Source organism: Quercus robur, chromosome 7, assembly GCF_932294415.1.
Source record: "Quercus robur chromosome 7, dhQueRobu3.1, whole genome shotgun sequence".
In the NCBI taxonomy this organism is placed as follows: domain Eukaryota; kingdom Viridiplantae; phylum Streptophyta; class Magnoliopsida; order Fagales; family Fagaceae; genus Quercus; species Quercus robur.
In genome coordinates, this window is record NC_065540.1 from 43854700 (window position 1) to 43874241 (window position 19542).

The 19542-nt window shown below is 31.5% G+C and overlaps 1 protein-coding gene across 3 annotated transcripts in view; it reads left to right on the forward strand.

The window, feature by feature from the left end:
* The window catches only part of LOC126693563 (disease resistance protein RUN1-like), a 57906-nt gene that overhangs the window by 28817 nt on the left and 9547 nt on the right, over positions 1 to 19542 (forward strand). The gene's annotated exons all lie outside the window — the stretch shown is intronic.

A 19542-nucleotide genomic window follows, 5' to 3' on the forward strand; every position in this document is an offset into this window, starting at 1 on the left:
TCAGCCCATACCCAGAGTGGTTGGGGGTGGTTGTAAAAGCTGAAGAGTATGGCTCTGTCAGGTGCAGAGTATTGAATGGCAGTAAGGTCAGCTTTCCCTTTGTCCTTGGTCGTTATACTATCCAGCGTACCTTTCTCTATTGACCTAGATATTTTAGATTTTTTTCCAAACTGTTCCTATACCGTTTTTGTCCTTCCTTCCAGGGAGACCTCGGATATGTCGAGGACAGAATCATCCTCGGCTGTGTCTCAAGACCATTTGGACTTTTATTACCTATCCTCGGCTATAACCTTCCTTGGCTCGGGCCTTGGACCCCAATGTAAAAATGGGCCAAGACCACAAATTATTGGACCCCACAATAATTTTTAACCCTATAAATGCAGCCTACTACTTATTTATTTAGTTCCACTATCACCTTATCCTCCTATAATTGTTTTTAAGATTTATTTTTTTAATATTTACAATTCTCCAACTTTTGTCTCTCCCTTACCATTTCATCTTCTCATTACTTCTTCAATCTTTTTCTCTCCCTTACCTTTTCATCTCTTCACTACCCTCTACATTAATATCATTCTTCCTCTTCCCTTTCATCTTCCTTTATTTTTGTCTCTTCTTATTCACACCCTCTTATTATAAATTTGTCACTATCTCTTCTATTTTATGCATAGTTCCCTCACCAAAAAAAAAAAAAAAAGGTTCTCTCTCTCTAAATTTTTTGGTGGATTTTTTTTTTTTTTCTTGCATCTCTACTTTAGGTTGATAATTTTTTATATTATTTAAAACTCTATTTTGGGTTAATGCGATTTAGTTTTGTTTTTTAAATTATTGTTTTTTTTATTTATTTTTTATTCTCTTTGATTATTAAATGTTACCATATTGCGTTTTAAAGAATTAAATATAGCATATAAAAATATAATATTATTCTATTACATAGCATAATTTGGATAATTTGATATTTATTCTGTTACATATCATGATTTTTTATAGGGCTCAATTTAGACGTTAAATTATGAGACTTTACTAATTTTTGTTTATTTTCTAATCCTTTGTGCTGGACAAAGTGCTCTTAATAGTTGTATTAGAAGTACTCTATAATACCATTCATTTAAAGAAAAGCAAAGGTTAGCCAAATTAAAATAATTGGATAGGTGACAAATTTTAACTTTTTCAATTTTATTTTTATTATTATTATTATTTTATAACAATGCATATATAGAAATTTAATTCTTAGATTTTGCTAATAATTGTTTATTTGATAATATGTTTTGGGTGGCCAAAATTATAATTTCTACAAAGAAAATAACCTTAATAGATTATCAAAAAAAAAAAAAATTATCCTAATATTGGTTCAATTAATCACTGTTAAGTTTTATTAATTTTTTTTAGTTTACGTTTTTTTTTTTTTGGTGTTTTGGATTGTTTCTATAATAAATTAAAATATAATTACAAATACATTACTCATTATTAGGTTAGTTTAAATGGTAAAAAAAAAATTAATAAAACCACCCTAAAAATAATTATCACGCACAACGTGCGGGTTCATGGCTAGTATGTCCATTTCTTACACCCCTTTCAACCCTCATCCACCTTCTCTTTAGCATACAACATCCCACGATACTTAAGCCCCTAGAGCTCCTTTCCTCTCCATAGGTAACTACTAAATTTCTGTTCAATAGGCTTGATACTCTTCTTTGGCAATATGAAGATGCTTGACCGGTAAAACCTAAAGGCTATAAAGAACTGATTGGATCAACTGGAGCCATTCTGCAAATGAAAGATTCCTTGCTGCCAGGATTCAATTCTGCCTGTTATCTCAAGAAGGGTCATACATTTTCTTACACAACAACTCCCAGAAATTGGAAGAACCCTGAGGTATATTACCAGTAGTGAGGCTTTTTTAAATTGTAAGAGCTCAAAATTTTGGTTCTTCAGCCCATCTGGGACAGCAGCACAGAAATCCTCTTTCTTTTGAGAGTTACCAGCCAAATCAGACAGATTTGCAAACTCCTCCAATTACTATGAAAAAACTACTGCAAACTAGGTGCTTCTTAATAGTTGCTTCTGGATTTCCTGACACAAAATTCAGTAAAGTTAAATATAAGAACCAAAACAGCACATTGATCTTGACACAAAATTTAGAAGTCATACACACACAAAGGGAAAAATTATCTGACTCAGCTCAGATAGAGGATATAATAGTGCAAATTATTTGCTTTATTCTTCGTGTGGTCCAACTTCCAAAACAAGGATAATAAATGCTTATACATGATAACAATAAGTAATTTCTTGAAGCAGGAAATCTGCAACATTGAACATGTTAATATATATTACTGATATGATTATGAAGTCTGACACTGACTCTGACACAATGGAACTTGCAGTTGAAATCAAATTTTAGTGACAAACGTGGATATCTTGTTATGATCACTTATAAAGCCATGAGAGAAATACCATACACTAACAACTCATGAAAAATTAAAGTAACTGTCAGCAGCACAGGTTTTAAAATGTTTCTTTCAGACTGTTATTCAAATCTACACCCCTTTCATTGGAACACAATGTCAGTTCTTCTTCCTTCATTTCATTTACCATTTTTCTCCCCCTCTTCCTGAGGAAGACTTAACATGGGACAGTTTCTTTTTTCTCGCTTTTCAGCCCCAGTTTGCCTTAGATATCTTTAGTTAGGTCAGTTGTGCTGGATGTTGTATTTTACAGGGGAATGCATGATTAAATGTGCCATAAAACCAAATAAGTAATATTTCTTCTAATGAGAAAATTCCAAAAAAAAAAAAAAATATCATGCCAAACGGTCACCTCAATTTTTACCTGTAAGATAATCTTTTTATTGTGCTTGACAAACGAAAGCAGTATCGAATGCTACATGGCCAGTCGTAAAAAATAAGTGTACCTTTGAACATACTCAGCTGCCACATGTATAGGTATGCATGTATATACAAGAGGAGAATAAGTTGAAGCTGCCTTCCTCTAGCAGCATCATGCTTCCTTAATTGAGCTAGCTGGCTTTAAAACAAAAAAGAAACCTATTAAAGAGCTTGCCCTACTGAAGTACTAAAGGTGTACCCTGCGGGTTGGTTCTTTGGTTTCCTTTAGAATAAAAGTAGCTATTCAGCCCTATAGAGTGCATAAGATACGACACACAAAACTGTTTCCCGTCTATAGAATCCAAGTTAAACTCAGGATCTCTAAACTAATTTATCAGGAGCCACCCAACATTAAAATTTAATTTCTTAGAAATTCAAAGACAATTGTTTAAATTCATAGGAGCCTTAAGTTTCAAGATAAAAGAATTCTACCAACAGAATAAGATGCATAGTTGGAACACCTATATCAAATCAAAAAAATCATCAAACATCTATTTGTCACACACTTAACTCTTAAGCTCCTAGAACTTACCATCATACGATCTGTCTTAATATTGGCTTCAAAAATCATAAGTAGTACAAGGGAGGGAGCTCTATAATTTCTTGTGGATGCCTTATGTGGTTGTACTCTAAATTGTTGGATTTTTTTTTATTAATAGAAGTTAATTCCATTTGAAAAGGAATATGAATACCAATAAATTCCATATTTACTATGACACAGAGCAACAACAACAACAGCATGCTCTATGAGGATCTGGGTGTAATCCATCATGATATTGACAATTTAGCTGCAGAAGGTAGCAGAAATAAGTGAAGTCATTATGAGGATGATGGGGCTAGACCTAGTGGAGAGACTACTTTAATGAGGGACCAGATCCAAAGACTTGGAGTATGTATGGCTGATTCTTTAGGGAGTTTTTTGACTTCTTTGCCTATAAGTCATCATCTTTCTTCTTCCTATTACAATATAATGACATGAAAGTGTGGGTTTTGATTGTCAGGTTTAAGAAAAAAAATTCAAAAGTATTGTGCTAGTTGAGTAGTTGTACCTTAACATTATTACCGTTTGGCATTCACATCCCAATCACACAAACTCAAAAATTAAAATCATTCCACTCACTCTATTTTTTACTAGTTTTTTCATCAGGTTTAAATTGTTCAAATTTTTCTTGAAGCCTTTGGTGGCAGTAAGAGGGATAGTTACCAGAGGTTGTTGAAGAATTAGCCAAGGAGGGTCTCTCCTCTCACACCCACCTGGGCCCTCGTTAAAGTGGTCAAGAAATAGCCTTGGAGGGTTCCTTTTTGCTGTATGTGTGTGGCTTTGTTCAATTGGTTTTATAGAGTTTAAGCACTAGCATCAGTTTATAGAAATTAAAGATTCTCTTGTCCGGTGCTATTTTGTAATCTCCTATTTTCTTAGTGAAATTTTCTTTAGACATTGTCCGTGGATGTAGGCCCAAGGCAGAAGTGTTTCATGTGTTATGTCTTTTTCTATTTCTCCTATTTCTATTTTGCATAACCTACTATTATTTTGTTACACAGAATATAAGCATTTCAAGCTTCCACCAACTTAACGGTTTGTGATTAGAGCAATGTCTGATAGAGTTGTACACTTGCACTGTTGTAAAGTTTGAGTGCCTTGTCGGGCTTGTTTAGTGTAGTTGCAAATGTAGCTATTTGTACTTTGGTGGCAGACAGGGTTGTTTTAAGTATTGTTACTGGGCTGTTGGTTGTGTGTCATGCTTTGTTTAAAGTTTTATCTTCTAGTGTTTTGATCAATAAAAATTAATTATTTATTAAAAAATTTCTCTTGAGGTTTGTTGATTAATATAATTTTGTTGGGCTGTTGGTCAATTTATGCTTCTCTGCTAGTGACAAAATGCAATAGAACCTTTAGTGATAAGTTACTGCATTTTTTATCATCTTGAAGTTGTGACAGCAGCAGAAGAAATCAAGCCGCTTGATAGTATCAGTATCTTCAAGAGCAATGAGTAACTTGATCAGCCTAGGGCAACCCATGATTTTTGTAAAAGCAGCCATCTAAACCACCTTCCTAACAGGTTATGTTGGTGCATTTTACACACAGCCTCATCAATTCCTCCATTGTGCTTTTAGCATATTTCTGTTCCTCTTCCTCCTCTAGTCTCCTCTCTTCTTTCTCTAATGCCATTCTAGCTAGAAACAGACTCAAATTTTGTCATCATTTCCTTGGAACTTATTATAGGCATAAACTAGACCTTGGGGTAAATGATCTCTAATGCACCTTAAAGAGAGAGAACTGCCTGCTGTAAGCTTCCAATGCCATTCCCAATAATTCATTTTAAAATATTTGACTTATTAGTTTTGAATTAGTTGGATTAGTCGAACTTGGTTGTATTTGTGATACTCCACTATTTTCCTTCTTTTTGTGTTTGAATAGAGTTAGAGACCCACCAAATCCATGCAGAAGCAAAATTATCAATTCCATTTTGTTCAAGTTATTTATCGAGATGAATCATCCCCCACCTCGACCTAAATTTCAGTCTGTTTCACTAGCTTTTGGCTGATATAGTATTTTCTGCTAATACGTGAACAAAACATGAACTTTTTTCTTTGTCTTTTTTTATTTAAAACTTTTTGTTGTTAAAATATGAAATTCGAATTTGATTGTTTGATTTGATGTCATTACTATGAGAAATTTGAACCCAATGATCAGGAAGTTGTCAAAGTCAGGTTAAACTAAGCTGGTTGAACAATTTAAGTTATTGACTTGATTCATCATAATTATTTTTTCTTGATTTGATAATTAAAATTTGGTCCTTTTAGGCTAAACTCTCATTCATCCCAAATTAATTGGGTTTTTCTTATGTAATGAGATATTATAAACCTTTTTGTTGTGTAATAATGATGCTAAGAATGTGTATTATTTGATTATAAAAAACACTTGAATCTTTGAATGAGCATTATTTTGGACCTTATTTAATGTATGTTACGAAAGTTTCCACAAAATGACATGTTTTCTTTCAATTACCCCATTTTGTTAGGGTGTGTGTGGAAAAGAACGGATTTTTTTGGCATTTGGCATATTTTTGCTAACATTTTTGGTATGTAGCTCAAAAGGCAAATATATTAGTTAAGTAGCATCTCAAGTCTTAGAGACTCAAGTTCAGTGGAGGAACTCAAGTCTCTAAAAGTCAAGTTCCAAGTGGTGGCAAAGCTAATGTGGAAAAATTCCACATGGAATTTGATTCTTTCCTCAAAAGAAAACCAAGAAAAAAAATCAAGAAACTGAGACGACAATTTCTTCTTGTTCTTCTCTCTTTGAACCTCTCTTCTTCTCTCTAGCTATATCTATAGATCAAGCCCAAATTGGGCCTCCAAGGCTGAAGCTCACCATCGAGGTGGTTCTTTCTCACTTTGTCCCCATTCCCTATCTCTTTTGGTCAAAACCCCAAATCAAAACCCATGAATTTTCCCCCTCTCTTAGCAGGTTCTGATCAGGATGAGGAGGTGGTGCGTTTGTTGGGTTTGGATTTGTAGGTTCCAATCGGGATGAGGTGGCGGCGTGTTTGTTGGGTTTGGGTTTGCAAGTGAGACATTCACAGATTTGTTTTTTGTTGGGTTTGGTTTTGCTGGTGAGGAATTGAAATTTGGTCTTTAAGGAACTCTAGTTTTTAAGACTCAAGTTCCATGTGGATTTTTTAATCCACATCAGATTGCCACCACTTAGGACTTGAGTCTTGAATTCGAGTTTCTTCACTGAACTTGAGTCTCTAAGACACAAGATGCTACTTAACTAATATGTTTGCTTTTTGAGCTACATAACAAAAATGTTAGCAAAAATGTGCCAAATGCCAAAAAAATCGAGAAAATAACACTGATGGATTATACCTTGTGAAGTACAAAATTTATCAAATTTAGTTTAAGTACATTCACCTAGAGGCTAGGGCTTGGTGCAATTGCAAGTGCCTTCCACTAAAAGTGATAGGTCACAAGTTCAAGCTAGGAATCAGCCCCTCCAAAAAAGAAAATTAGGAGTAAGATTACCTACCCTCCATCTTCATTTTCTGTACACAGTACAGTATATCATCTTTATCTTCTAGAAACTACCTTCCATCTTTAGAAACCACATTTCTCCTCACTCACCCATTAACTTGATATTGCAAAAGCCAAACAATGAAACAATGTCATTCTTTCTTGCTCACTAAAAACCTCAAAACCCCACAAAACATTACACTTCATTAGTAACAAAATCTTCTTCAGCCTGTTTATGGTCAGTCTGCCAAAAGCTCAGCCTGCTTCGTCACAGAAATGATCAACACTTTCCCTTCTAAAATATTTTTTTTTTTTACTTAAAGCCTTGAAATCCAGTACCTCTGATTTAAAGATGACTCACAGAACCCCATAGCAGCCATTCCTATATTGAACAACCACAAAGACCAATTAAAAGGAAACAAGTGTTCACTACTGACTATGAAAATTTTGATAAACGATAAGGAAAAAAAGTATATTGCATTTTTCAAAAGTGTCAAACGTAGACTAAACTCTAAAAGCAAAAGACGTAAATACAATACAAGTCAATTATCAAAGAAAAATGATGATTAATTGTCAAGTCAATGCAAGTATATACACATACATCACCCATCATAATTTTTTTTTTGCACAAAATGGCAGTACTTAAGATATGAACTCGCAAACCTTTGGTAGCCAATCATACAATGGGAACTGTAAACAAACCGAGCTAAGCCCAACTTCCAACTACTCATACTCGGCTCTTGCAAAATATTTCTAGAATTCAAGATAGGCTTGAGCTTGATTCCAGTCTCAACATTCTGGTTGGCGCTCAGCTCGTGCAATAGTTGAATGTCTTCCAAGCTGATTGCAAGCTCCAAAGATAAAATTCACACAAAGATTCCTCTCCACAAATGAACAATGACATTAGTAGCAAAGATATGAATAAAAACGCAATCAATTTACACGTCACCTACCTGGTTTCATTTCAGAAATGAAATACAAAAGAATTTCTTGAATAAGGTTTCAGAACATCAGCAGCCTCTAGAACCAAAGCCAATTACATAGGAAACTGCAGCAGAACAAGCAACATTCAGTCCACATCTGCAAACAAAGTGCAGTCAATGTCTTCATTCTATCCACCTTCAACTCCAACCCCCCTTCTAAATATTTTAAAACCCAATGCTTCAAATCCATGGCCAAAATCTTTGAACTAAACATCTTTGAACCTGAAGTGATCACTAATATTTTTTTAATGAGAAAAGAGAGAGAAGTTTAATATATATATATATATATATTTTTTTTTTTTAGCTTCTTGCTACAATGCACAGCCATCTAAAAAATTTTAGTTATAACACCATTATTGCAGCATGCATTTTAAGTGTTAGTTGTGCTAAAAATAGCAATATAGCTATTTAGCACCACTATTGTGGATGTTCTTACCTCTTGCTCATTGCTACTTGTCACACTAAAAATTGCCATATAAAATGCAAGGTTGTTTTATTCGCTTCAGTCCTTCTTGTGTCAATAATGGACTCGTACAAATTTACTTCAGACCATGAAACCAAATTTTGGGTTGGCTTGATTTTGACTTGTCTTCAAAAAGCATTCTAAATTGAAGTAAAAGTTTTTTTTTTTTCTTTTAAAATTTACTAGGATCAATAATACACATCTCAACTTCTATTGGATGTAACTTTTATCAATAATACACATCTCAATAATTTTCTAATGATGCATGTAAGGACTCAATTCGTGACGGCCCCAAAATAGTATTGGGTTCGCACGTTGAGGGCCCAAATAATATAATTTGTAGAGCGTGGGTTTAAAAGGCTAGGCCTTGATCACCAGACGGTAGTTAATCAGGGTTTCCATAGCGATTTGCACAAGGATGAACCTGACGTGTGTAATAATAATCTATTCCGGTACATCATGAGTGGCTCCAGTCCTTAAACCTCATCCAAGGAGCTTCATATCCTTATTCTTCTCCCTTTTTTTGGACTCCATCGTCTGGGAGCCCCCTTTTTGACGCACAAGTCTTTACATTATATAGCCCTTCTCGGTTGATCCAGACCCTCCACCTGTTTATCACGCAGGTTCCTATTCGAATACCTGTCCCATCAGCCGCCTCCCCCTGCTTTTTGTTAGTTACACTAACCGAAACCACACTGTTTAGGCGTCTTTTCTCATTAATATGGCTAGGACGTTTGTGGGCACATTCAATGATGTATTTACCTTGAACCACCTCCACTTCGTACCCCCATGTGGGTCCCATTTTACTCACCTCTTCTTCTGGGGGCATTTCGGAGGCAGCCTTCGACGAGATATCGCTCTTCCCTTTGAAGTCTTGGGATGCCGAGGACAGGGTCATCCTCGACTGCGTCTCTAGGCTATTTGGTCTTTCACCATTTGTCCTCGGCAAATACTCTCCTCGGCACGGGCCCTAGGCCCTAGTGGAAAGTGGGCCGGGTCATAAGTTCTCTAGCCTCACAATGCATTTTCTAACAAGCTTATATATTACGTGATTATTTTGTCTTTTTGTCCCCTACATATTTAAAAAAATTATAAAGATGATTAGTTATTGATAACAATCACCTCTAGAAAATGTTTAAGATTCAAGATTTTTAACTCTAATCATACATAAAACATAAGTTAATAGATTGGATAGTAAACATCATTCGATATTAATTTAAAGTTTGGGAGTTACATTAACAATGAAGAGAACATGTAATTTAATGACAGAATTGTAAAAATATTAAACCAATACAATGTTATTAAGTAGTATAATATTAACAAAAATTTATCGTGAATATAATAACATGATCCTCATTCATTTTTTACAGGACCCAGTTAATGAGTGCCTCAAGTCATTAGTTAATGTTGAGTAGTTTTTTTTTTTTGGAGATAATATAGACAAAAGACACAAGAAATGCGGAATGAGAGAGTGACAGAAGACACAAGAAATGCGGAAAGAGAGAGTGAGAAGACAAGACTTACAATGTTGAATTTTTTATTGAAACATCTTTTTGGAAGTCACATATAATATAGTTAAAAGAAGTATTTATTTATTTATTTGTTTTTGTTGTTTCAATTTTGTAAGACTTATTAAATTCTTTGTAGTAATTAACAAAAGGTTTTCATTATTATTATATGAGATAAAAGTTAACGGATATTCTAAAAGCATTTTTTTTTATTTATTTATATTTTTTTTAGGGTGATCCAAATGGATATGTTAGTGAATCATTTTAGAAAAAACAATTTATACAAAAATAAAAAAGACAATCAATGTTTTGATAGCTTTTTCAATTTTTCATAAAAACAGTATAAAAACTTTCTTAAAATGATTTATTAACGATCGTCCTAAGTCACCCATTAAAATGACATTTATTATTATTATTATTATTATAAACCAATCAAAAGTCTAAAATCCACTGTCTTGTCGATAAAAGTTAATGGATATTCTAAAGGCAATTTTTTTTTTTTTTTTTGGTTTTAGGGTGATCCAAAGGCATACACATTAGAGAATCATTTTAGAAAAAAAAATTTATACAAAAATAAATAAATAAATGTTTGATAGCTTTTTTAATTTTTCATAAAAGTGATATAAAAATTTTATTAAAATAATTTATTAACGATTGTCTTAAATCATTCATTAAAATGACATTTATTATTATTATTATTATTATAATAATAATAATAAACCAATCAAAAGTCTAAAATCCACTGCCTTGTCAATTTGTCATGGGTCACAGACAGTAACGTACAGCCAAGATGTTTCTGTCCTAGAAAAATGTTAGGAAAAGAGGGTGAGGAAGTTTCCGGGAAAGTTGAAAACATGGAAAAAGTCACAATTCACAAGCAGGATAGCAAACATTGGAAAAACTCCCTCTAATCTAGTGTTAGTCCATTCATTTTTTTCTCTTGTCCAAACAAGAGACTATTTTATTTCCCAATAAGTAGATTAGTTTACATAATAAATAATTGGGTTGTGTTGAAGGTAAGATGCTCCTTAACAATAATTTTTTTCAGCTTTTTGCTGCATTTATTCTACTTTTCAGCTTTTTGATAATTGTAATTTATGAAATAGCTGTCAACAATGTATTTTTTATACAAATCAATATTCCCAATAGATGATAGTGACTCTTGTTTTGTAGTGATCTGCAAAATTTCTTTATCATTCATCCCCACAATCAACACAAGAAAATCCATATGCATTTTCCTTCCTGCACAGCCGCACACTCCACGCCAAATCGCCCATTTTCCATGACTTTTTTTTTTTTTTTTTCAAATCCAACCAACCCAATTTGTGAAGTATAATATTTAGTATCGAAAAGCTTATTTAACTTTTTACTTAAAACTTTTTGTTAAAAGTGTGCTAAAATATATTTGTACTTTAAAAAATATGAAAAATTGTGAAAAAAAACAAGAAAAAGTGAGGTTTTAAAAATTTGTACATAAAAACTAAAAACTAATGCTAAAAATTGATGCCAAAAATATAATGTTTAGTATTATTGAGTTTTTTATGAATAGTTTTGTTGATTAGGCCAATCGATCATTAAATCAATAAGATTTTATTATTATTATTATTATTATTAAGAAATAGGACATGAATCTCAAAAAAAAAAAAAAAAAAAATAATAATAGGACATGGGTTTGAATAACATGTATACTTTGCTATAAATTTCAGGCTTGATTAATTTTCTCTATCTCTAAGCAATTGCATTTTGTCACCTTATTATCATATTATGAAGTGGATTGCAAATGTTCTCCTCAAACTTCAATGCTGAACAATTGATTTCTTCAAACTATTGGATCAATTGTGATCTCCTTCTGTTATTAGAGTTTCTTTGATTTCTGTTATACTTAAACATAAAATTCATACGTGTATCTCATGATCATATAAAAATAAAAGAAAAATAAGAGGAGGAACGTAAATAAAAGAAAATAATTCTTAGCTAGAATATTCACAGACACATTAAAAAAAGGGAAAAAAAGTGAATAGTCAAATAATTGATAATTCTGCTTGTTTTCCTTTAAATTTTTTCCTTTATTTTTTGCCCCAATCATCATATCACAAGAAGTGAAAACTAAATAACATTAGCATTTGCTTGCTCTTATGTTTAATTATGATGATTAAAGGAGATAAAAATTCTTTATCCCAACATAAGTGTTCCCCTTGATCAATAATGGCTCTAGAATTTTTTTTTTTTTTTTTTTTTTTTTGGGGGGTCAATTAGAACTAAGAAGATGAATCTTGAGTAAGAGATGGATTGTTGTAGTTTATGTAGTTTTTTTATTACAAATTTGTTCATAGTGTTAGAAAGAGAACAAAAGATAAACTATAAGTTTATTTGATATATTGCTTCTTAACACAATAAAAAAATTAATTATTTTTTCTAATTAAGATTAAATTTTAAAAATTATCTGTTGTTTCTAAATACAATAAACATATTAATCATTGTTGTTATAATTGAACTTTAATTATTATTACTTAAAATGCTTTTATCTATTAGTTTATGTCTTTAGTCGTTACAATTATTTTATCTACCAATTCAACTTAACTTTAAAACCTATTGGTCTTTGTAATTGTATTGAGAAATTTTTTGATGTGTTAACATTTGCATTTATCTTCGTTCAATCATTCCCCTATCCGCTGTCCCATGCCCCTTGTCTATTCTATTTTTTAGAATCACCCATGTCTAATTATTTAATTGCTTTTTAGTGTAATATTTTCTGTTTTAAAAAAGCTAAAATATTGTTAAGAGAACCATATTCTAACTTATTTCAATTGAATTTTTTTAAAAATGGGGTCAAGGGATTTAAAATTTTATTTTAAAGGATCAAAGCAAAATTATTTTAATATAATTCTACATAATTCTTTATTTATTTTTATAAGTTCCAGTAATTAACGACAAAAAGATGGGCCTAAACTTAGAATCGGTTTAGCACAAAGTCTTATAAATACAAATTAGCCAGAGATAAAGTTGACAACTTTTCCCCACACCATTTACCATTATGACACGTATGTATTCAATGCCCCCGCCATTTTTGTAACAATGGAGTTGTTATCATCATCTTTTGCTAGTCACCATGAATTTACACTTTGTCCTCATTTTTGAACATGCGGGATGTGTACAGTAGAGTTGACTCATACAATGACTCTACCATTAACTAAACTTCTTCGAAGCTCACGAAGAATGAAGTTTCTTTGGAAATTTCCAACATCACTGCTTATACAGTGTACGCCTGGTGAAAAAGCAATCTGAAAAGAACTTTGTTATTTTTAAGAAGAAAATATGAAAAGCTGTTTATACTTTATGGTAGCTAATAAAAACAAAATAATACAAAAGAGAAATTTCGCATTAAAACTTTCGGCGCCACTTTTGAAAAAGTGTAAAAAAAAGGAGCAACTTTCGCTCCTCCCTAGGAATTGGAATTACTCAGAAATGAGAAAAACATATATAATAATAGTAATAAAAAAGAGCGGTGGAAGTTTCTTGTAATTTTTCCTAAAAGGAGCACTGAAACTTCAGTCTGTTTCATTACTTCCAAAATTTTAGCTCTCCTCAGTCTTTTCTCTCTTCATTTGCAAATTTCAGATTGGATTTCTACTCACTCCGATTCGACGCATTTTCAGCACAACACAAGTGATCAGGTTGGGATCAAGTCATTTCTGCTTCCCTAATTTCAGATCCACCTATTCTAGCCCCAATCTCAGGTGCGTCTCCTCCATTCTCTCAGTCTCATCTATTGTTAAAATTTTGTGGAGTTTGATGTGTTGTTACAGTCTTTTTTGGCTCTGATTTTCGGACTATTATGTGTGGGTTTATGATGTTTGTGTTATTTACTGGGTTTATGATATGAAATCAGAACTTCATATATCAACACCAAACCTTTAACACTGAGATCTTTTCACTTTATTTTCTGGGTTTATTTTAATGAAAAGGGGAGTAAAATAATATTTTTTTTGTCTAGCTCTCATGAATAGTGCACATCTATCTATAGACGTGCACTGTAGCAATGAAGTTAAAAAAAATAGATTTAGCTCCACTGTTGGAACATGCTTTTTGGTGTTTGAGGAGCTAAAAAATACCAATATACCAATATAACACCATTGTTGTGAGTGCTTTTAGTGGCATTCTCAAATTTTATTATTTTATTTTAACCTATAAGAAATTGACACTTGAATAATTATAAAAATATTGTAAATTTTATTGTGTCAATATAACAATATATATGACAACTCATATAAATATTAAAAAAATGCAAACCAAAATAGCATGACTGAAAAAAAAGAAAAAGAAGAAGGCAAAACGGTGAGTTTTGCTCACCAATTGACTAAATCAAGTTTACTGTAGAAAGAGACATTGCCTCTTAGATAGTAGATTAGTAGATATTAGAGCATCCACATCAGTTGGTGGATACTCTTCTATAATACAAAAATTCCTTTATTTTACATATTTTGATCAAAAAATCTCCCACATCAACTCATGTAAAACGGTGTAAAATCTTCTAAAAATTTCCATGAGATACAGTAACCGTGTATATTTACACGATTACTGTAGCCTTGTAAATCAATATTTTATACTATTTTCTCTGTCACCGGTCAAATCTCTCTTCTTTCTCATTTCACTCTCTCTCTCCCTTTCCCTCTCTTCATCTAAATCAGCACAGCCGATCAACCACCCACCCACCATCACAATTCAGTACCACCCAACCACCACCATTACAACACATAATAATCCAACCAAAAAATCAATGGAAAATCAAACCAAAAATCAACAGAAAATGGAACCCAAAGTCAAACCAAAACTCACACCAAAGTTGCTGTTGCCGCTGCCATGGAAGCTTGGGTGGAGTATTCGCTGCTGCCATGAGAGTGTGAAGATTTGGAGCACTGTTTGTGGCGGTGTTGCAGCTAATCTTTGCTGCCACTGCTGATGGCATGGCGAAGGATTTGGGGCTCTCGGCCCTGGACAGAGCTCAAGGTGAGCTTTGGCTATGGCTGATCGTGAGAAAGAAGGGCAGTTTGACAACAAAGGCTATGGCTGATCGTGAGAGAAGAGAGAGGGTTGTTCTGAAAAATAGCGAGGGAGACCGTGTGTGGTGGATGTTGTGGGTAGTGGGTAGTAGGTAGGTGAGTAAGTTAAATAATAAAATAATATTAATATTAAATGATTATTTGAAGAAAAGATAGTGTATAATAAATGATATGATGTTTGTGTTTTTATCAATGATTTGAGTAAAATTGAAAAAGTAAGTTTTCAGTGCAAAATAGACAAAAAAATTTTAAACAAACTGATGTGGATGCTCTTAGTAATGCAAAGACACCGTGGTATTACTAATACCTGGAACTGTGCAAATGTTGAAATAAAAAAATAAAATTTTTTAATTTAAATCTCAGTTCTTAAAAGACAATTGCATGATTTTTCTTACCTCACTTAAATAATTAATTTTTTAATAAATATATAAACAAACTCTTAAACTTGGGTCAAAAAGCAAATGTAAAAAGCACTTTATAGCCGGCAAAAAATTGCAATATAGACAGGACTTCCTGGTTAATGGGAACTTTACAGCCTGTCTTCCTCATGGTAGTATTTGAATTTTTTAGTATTTTTACTGTAAAAAAAAACTATACACCCCGGTGAAAAAGCAATATGAAAGGAACTTTTTTTAGAAGAAAATATGAAAATAAGTTTATAGTAGCCGTTAAAATTAAAATAATAAAAAGAGAACTTTTGCTGCTCCCGCACTACTACTTTCATTGCCAGTTTGCCACTCTTGAAAAAGCGTTAAAAAAAAAAAAAAAAAAAGAAAAAAAGAAAAAGAAAAATGAGGAGCAACTTTCGCGCCTCACTAGGAAGTGGAATTACTCAGAAATGAGAAAACATATAATAGTAATAAAAAAGAGCAGTGGAAGTTTCTTGTAATTTTTCCTAAAAAGAGCACTGAAACTTCAGTCTGTTTCATTACTTCCAAAATTCTAGCTCTCCTCAGTCTTTTCTCACTCTTCATTTGCAAATTTCAGATTGGATTTCTACTCACTCCGATTCGACGCATTTTCAACACAACGCAATTGATCAGGTTGGGATCAAGTCATTTCTTCTTCCCTAATTTCAGATCCACCTGTTCTAGCCCCAATCTCAGGTGCGTCTCCTTCATTCTCTCAGTCTCATCTATTGATAAAATTTTGTGGAGTTTGATGTGTTGTTACAGTCTTTTTTTACTCTGATTTTCGGACTATTATGTGTGGGTTTATGATGTTTGTGCTATTTACTGGGTTTATGATATGAGATCAGAACTTCATATATCAACACCAAACCTTTAAAACTGAGATCTTTTGGCTTTATTTCCTGGGTTTATTTTATCAGATCAAAGCTTTTATTTCTTTCACCTTTGCATTCTTCTTTTATCTTCAGGTTGGGTTTGTGTGTAGAAGAAACGTGGGTAGCCATTCTGACATAGGCCCCACTTGCTTTTTACAAACCAAATACTGAGTTCAAGTTTGGGTTCCAAACAGGAATTTGAAAATTGAGAACTAAATTATGAAAATTGAGATATGGGTGTGTTGAAAATCAAACACTGTAAACTTTCAAATCTTTGAGACTTTGGCCACACTTGCTTACGCCTCAGTTGGGCTCTAAATTAAATTTTCTTTTATTGCGATGATCTTAGCCACATCATAACTAGATTTGACTGTGTAGAACTCATTGTTGGAATGTGACCAAAACATAGCATCATTTGTCTGATAACAAATTAGGGGGAACACGTAGAATTGCCTCAACATCGTCACTATCAAAGTTTTAAGACTAAGATAAGAGTTGTAATAGCCATCTTAATTTTACGTTTTCAACAATGCTTGCAAATTGTGTCTACTTCACAATTAAAAATAAAATTCTCATAAAATAAAATAAAAAACTGTTAAAAATAAAGTGAGGCTAAAAAAGCACAATCTCCATTAAATTTAAGAAGGTAGTTTAAACTTTAAAGTTTTAATAGTTTGCAATGCAAAGTGCAAAGAATTTATAATTTATACTTTTAGAGTGGATTTAAGTAATTAATACATAAAACAAACAATATTTATGTTTTTGATTTTTTGAGCTGACATTATTTATTATTTTAGTCATGTAAAGACGCCATCGTATAACTAATACTAGGCATATGCACAATATATATGAGCACCTGAACTATGCAGTTGCACTTTTTTAATGTAAGAGAGAGAAGTTAAAAGGTTTAAAATTATTCAATTGCTCTAATGTTAAAATTAAAAATGAATGTTTTTTAAGTTTAAAAATCTCAGTTCTTAGAAGACAATTTTTTTTTTTTTTTTTTACTTTACTTTAATAATTAATTCTTTAATAAATATATAAACAAACTATTAACTTGGAAGTAACGTAAAAAGCAAAAAAGCAATATAAACCAAAGTTTTGAATTATGTTTATTGGCTATAAGAATGGAATATTCTAGTATCGGTGGGCGGTGGAACATTATTCTAGAATTACGTGCCAAATATATATATACACATAAATTATTTAAATTACTTATTTTTGGGTATAAAAATAAATTTCTTATATAGTGATATAATTATGAGATTGATGATTAAAAAAATTTAGAGGGTGCTTGGTTTGTGTTTTTAAACAACTATTTTTAATTTTTAAACAACATTATATATATTTTTACACATTTTTTAACTCATAAATATTTTCATAAATATTTCTAAACAATAATTTTCAGTTTTTTTTTGGAACTAATAATTTTCAGTTTTTAAATACACCTCTGAAACTTTGAAATTAGTTAGTACAGCTGAGATGAGATTGTTTATTTAAAAATAATCAAATAAAGGAGACTGTACTCGTTTTAGATGGGTATTGGGTAAAGTAAACTAAGAACTTTCCTTGAAGGCTGACCTTTCACAGTTTTTGATGTCTTACAAAAAAAGATAAATTCAAACTTGATATTACTTAGTACAGCTGAGATGAGATTCTTTATTTAAAATAATGAAATAAAGAAGATTGTACTTGTTGTAGATGGGTATTGGGTAAAGTAAACTATGAACTTTCCTTGAAGGCTTACTCCATTGGTTTGGTAGGATGAAAAAGTTGGAGATAAAAAAAAAATGGTAGTATGACAAAAAAGTGAGAATAATTTTTTTTTAAAATTTTTCATCTTTTTATTTGGTTGAGAGTGAAAAAGAGGGAAGATAAAAAAAGTGAGTTTATTTAAATTTATTTATATATTCATGTTAAAAAATAATATCCAATTAAAACAAAAAAAAGTGACAAATAACAAAAAAAAATCATCTAAATTTATTAAAAAATAAAAATCATATCCAGAAAAAAAATCACTTTTAGTTCAACAAAAGAGAAAAAAACATTAAAAAAACACTGTTACGCCACATCCCAGAAAAAAAATGTCCAGGAGGAAATAAAAAAGAAGAAAAAAAAGAAAAAAAATCACAATTTTAAATCTTAGTTCTTAAAAAGCAATTGTACGATTTTTCTTACTTTTCTTTAATAATTATTTTTAAAAAAATAAATACATAAATAAACCCTTAAAAGAAAATTGCGCAATTTGGAACTGGGTGTCCAGGAGGAAATCAAAAGAAGAAAATAAAAAAGAAAAAAAATCACAATTTTAAATCTCAGTTCTTAAAAGGCAATTGCACGATTTTTCTTACTTTTCTTTAATAATTATTTTTTTAAAAATAAATACATAAATAAACCCTTAAAAGAAAATTGCACATTTTGGAAGGAAATCAAAAGAAGAAAAAAAGAAAAGAAAAAGAAAATCACAATTTTAAATCTCATTTCTTAAAAGGCAATTGCAAGATTTTTCTTACTTTTCTTTAATAATTATTTTTTTAAAAATAAATACATAAATAAACCCTTAAAAGAAAATTGCGCAATTTGGAACGAGGTGTGTTACATAGAACTAGAGTTTTTCAATTGCAATTTTCTTGATTTTTTTTTCTTCTGATTTTGTATTGAAATCGATTTCTATAAACTTCAGTTTTTAAAAAAAAAAAAAAATTAGTGGGATGATTTTTATTTATAAATGCCATTATTTTTTTGAAAATAAACGGCAAAATTTTTTAAATATCATACGTTAATAATGGTGGGGCTAAAAAGACATATTGTTAAAAAAATCATTTTGCTATTTTTAAATGCCATGTTAGAGCATTATTATTAGCAAGTGGTTCATAGAGCTCAACTTCTGGAAAGTTGAATTTTACTCAAAACTTTATTTTCAAAAAGATTTTTTTTGATAAAATAATCCTAAAAAATGATTTATTTAGCGCCAAAAAAAAAAAAACCCCCAAAAAGTAGTATAAAAAGAACATTGTAGCTTGTAAAAAAGAAAAAGGAAATAAATATAAACATAAACTTTCGCTTAGTGCTTGAATTCGTTCAGTCATTGGAAAGTCGACCTGTCTTCCTTAGTGCTTGAATTTTTTACTTAAAAGAAAAAACTACAAACCTGGTGAAAAAGCAATATGAAAAAGAGAATTTCTTTGTAGTTGCAGAACTTTCGCTGCTCACGCACTCGGAAATTTCATCGCTACTTTTGAAGTGAAAGTACTCAGAAAAAGAGAGCAACTTTCGCTCCTCACTAGGAACTAGGAAGTGGAAGTACTCGGAAAAATAAAGAATAATTTCAGTCCTCTTTCATCTCT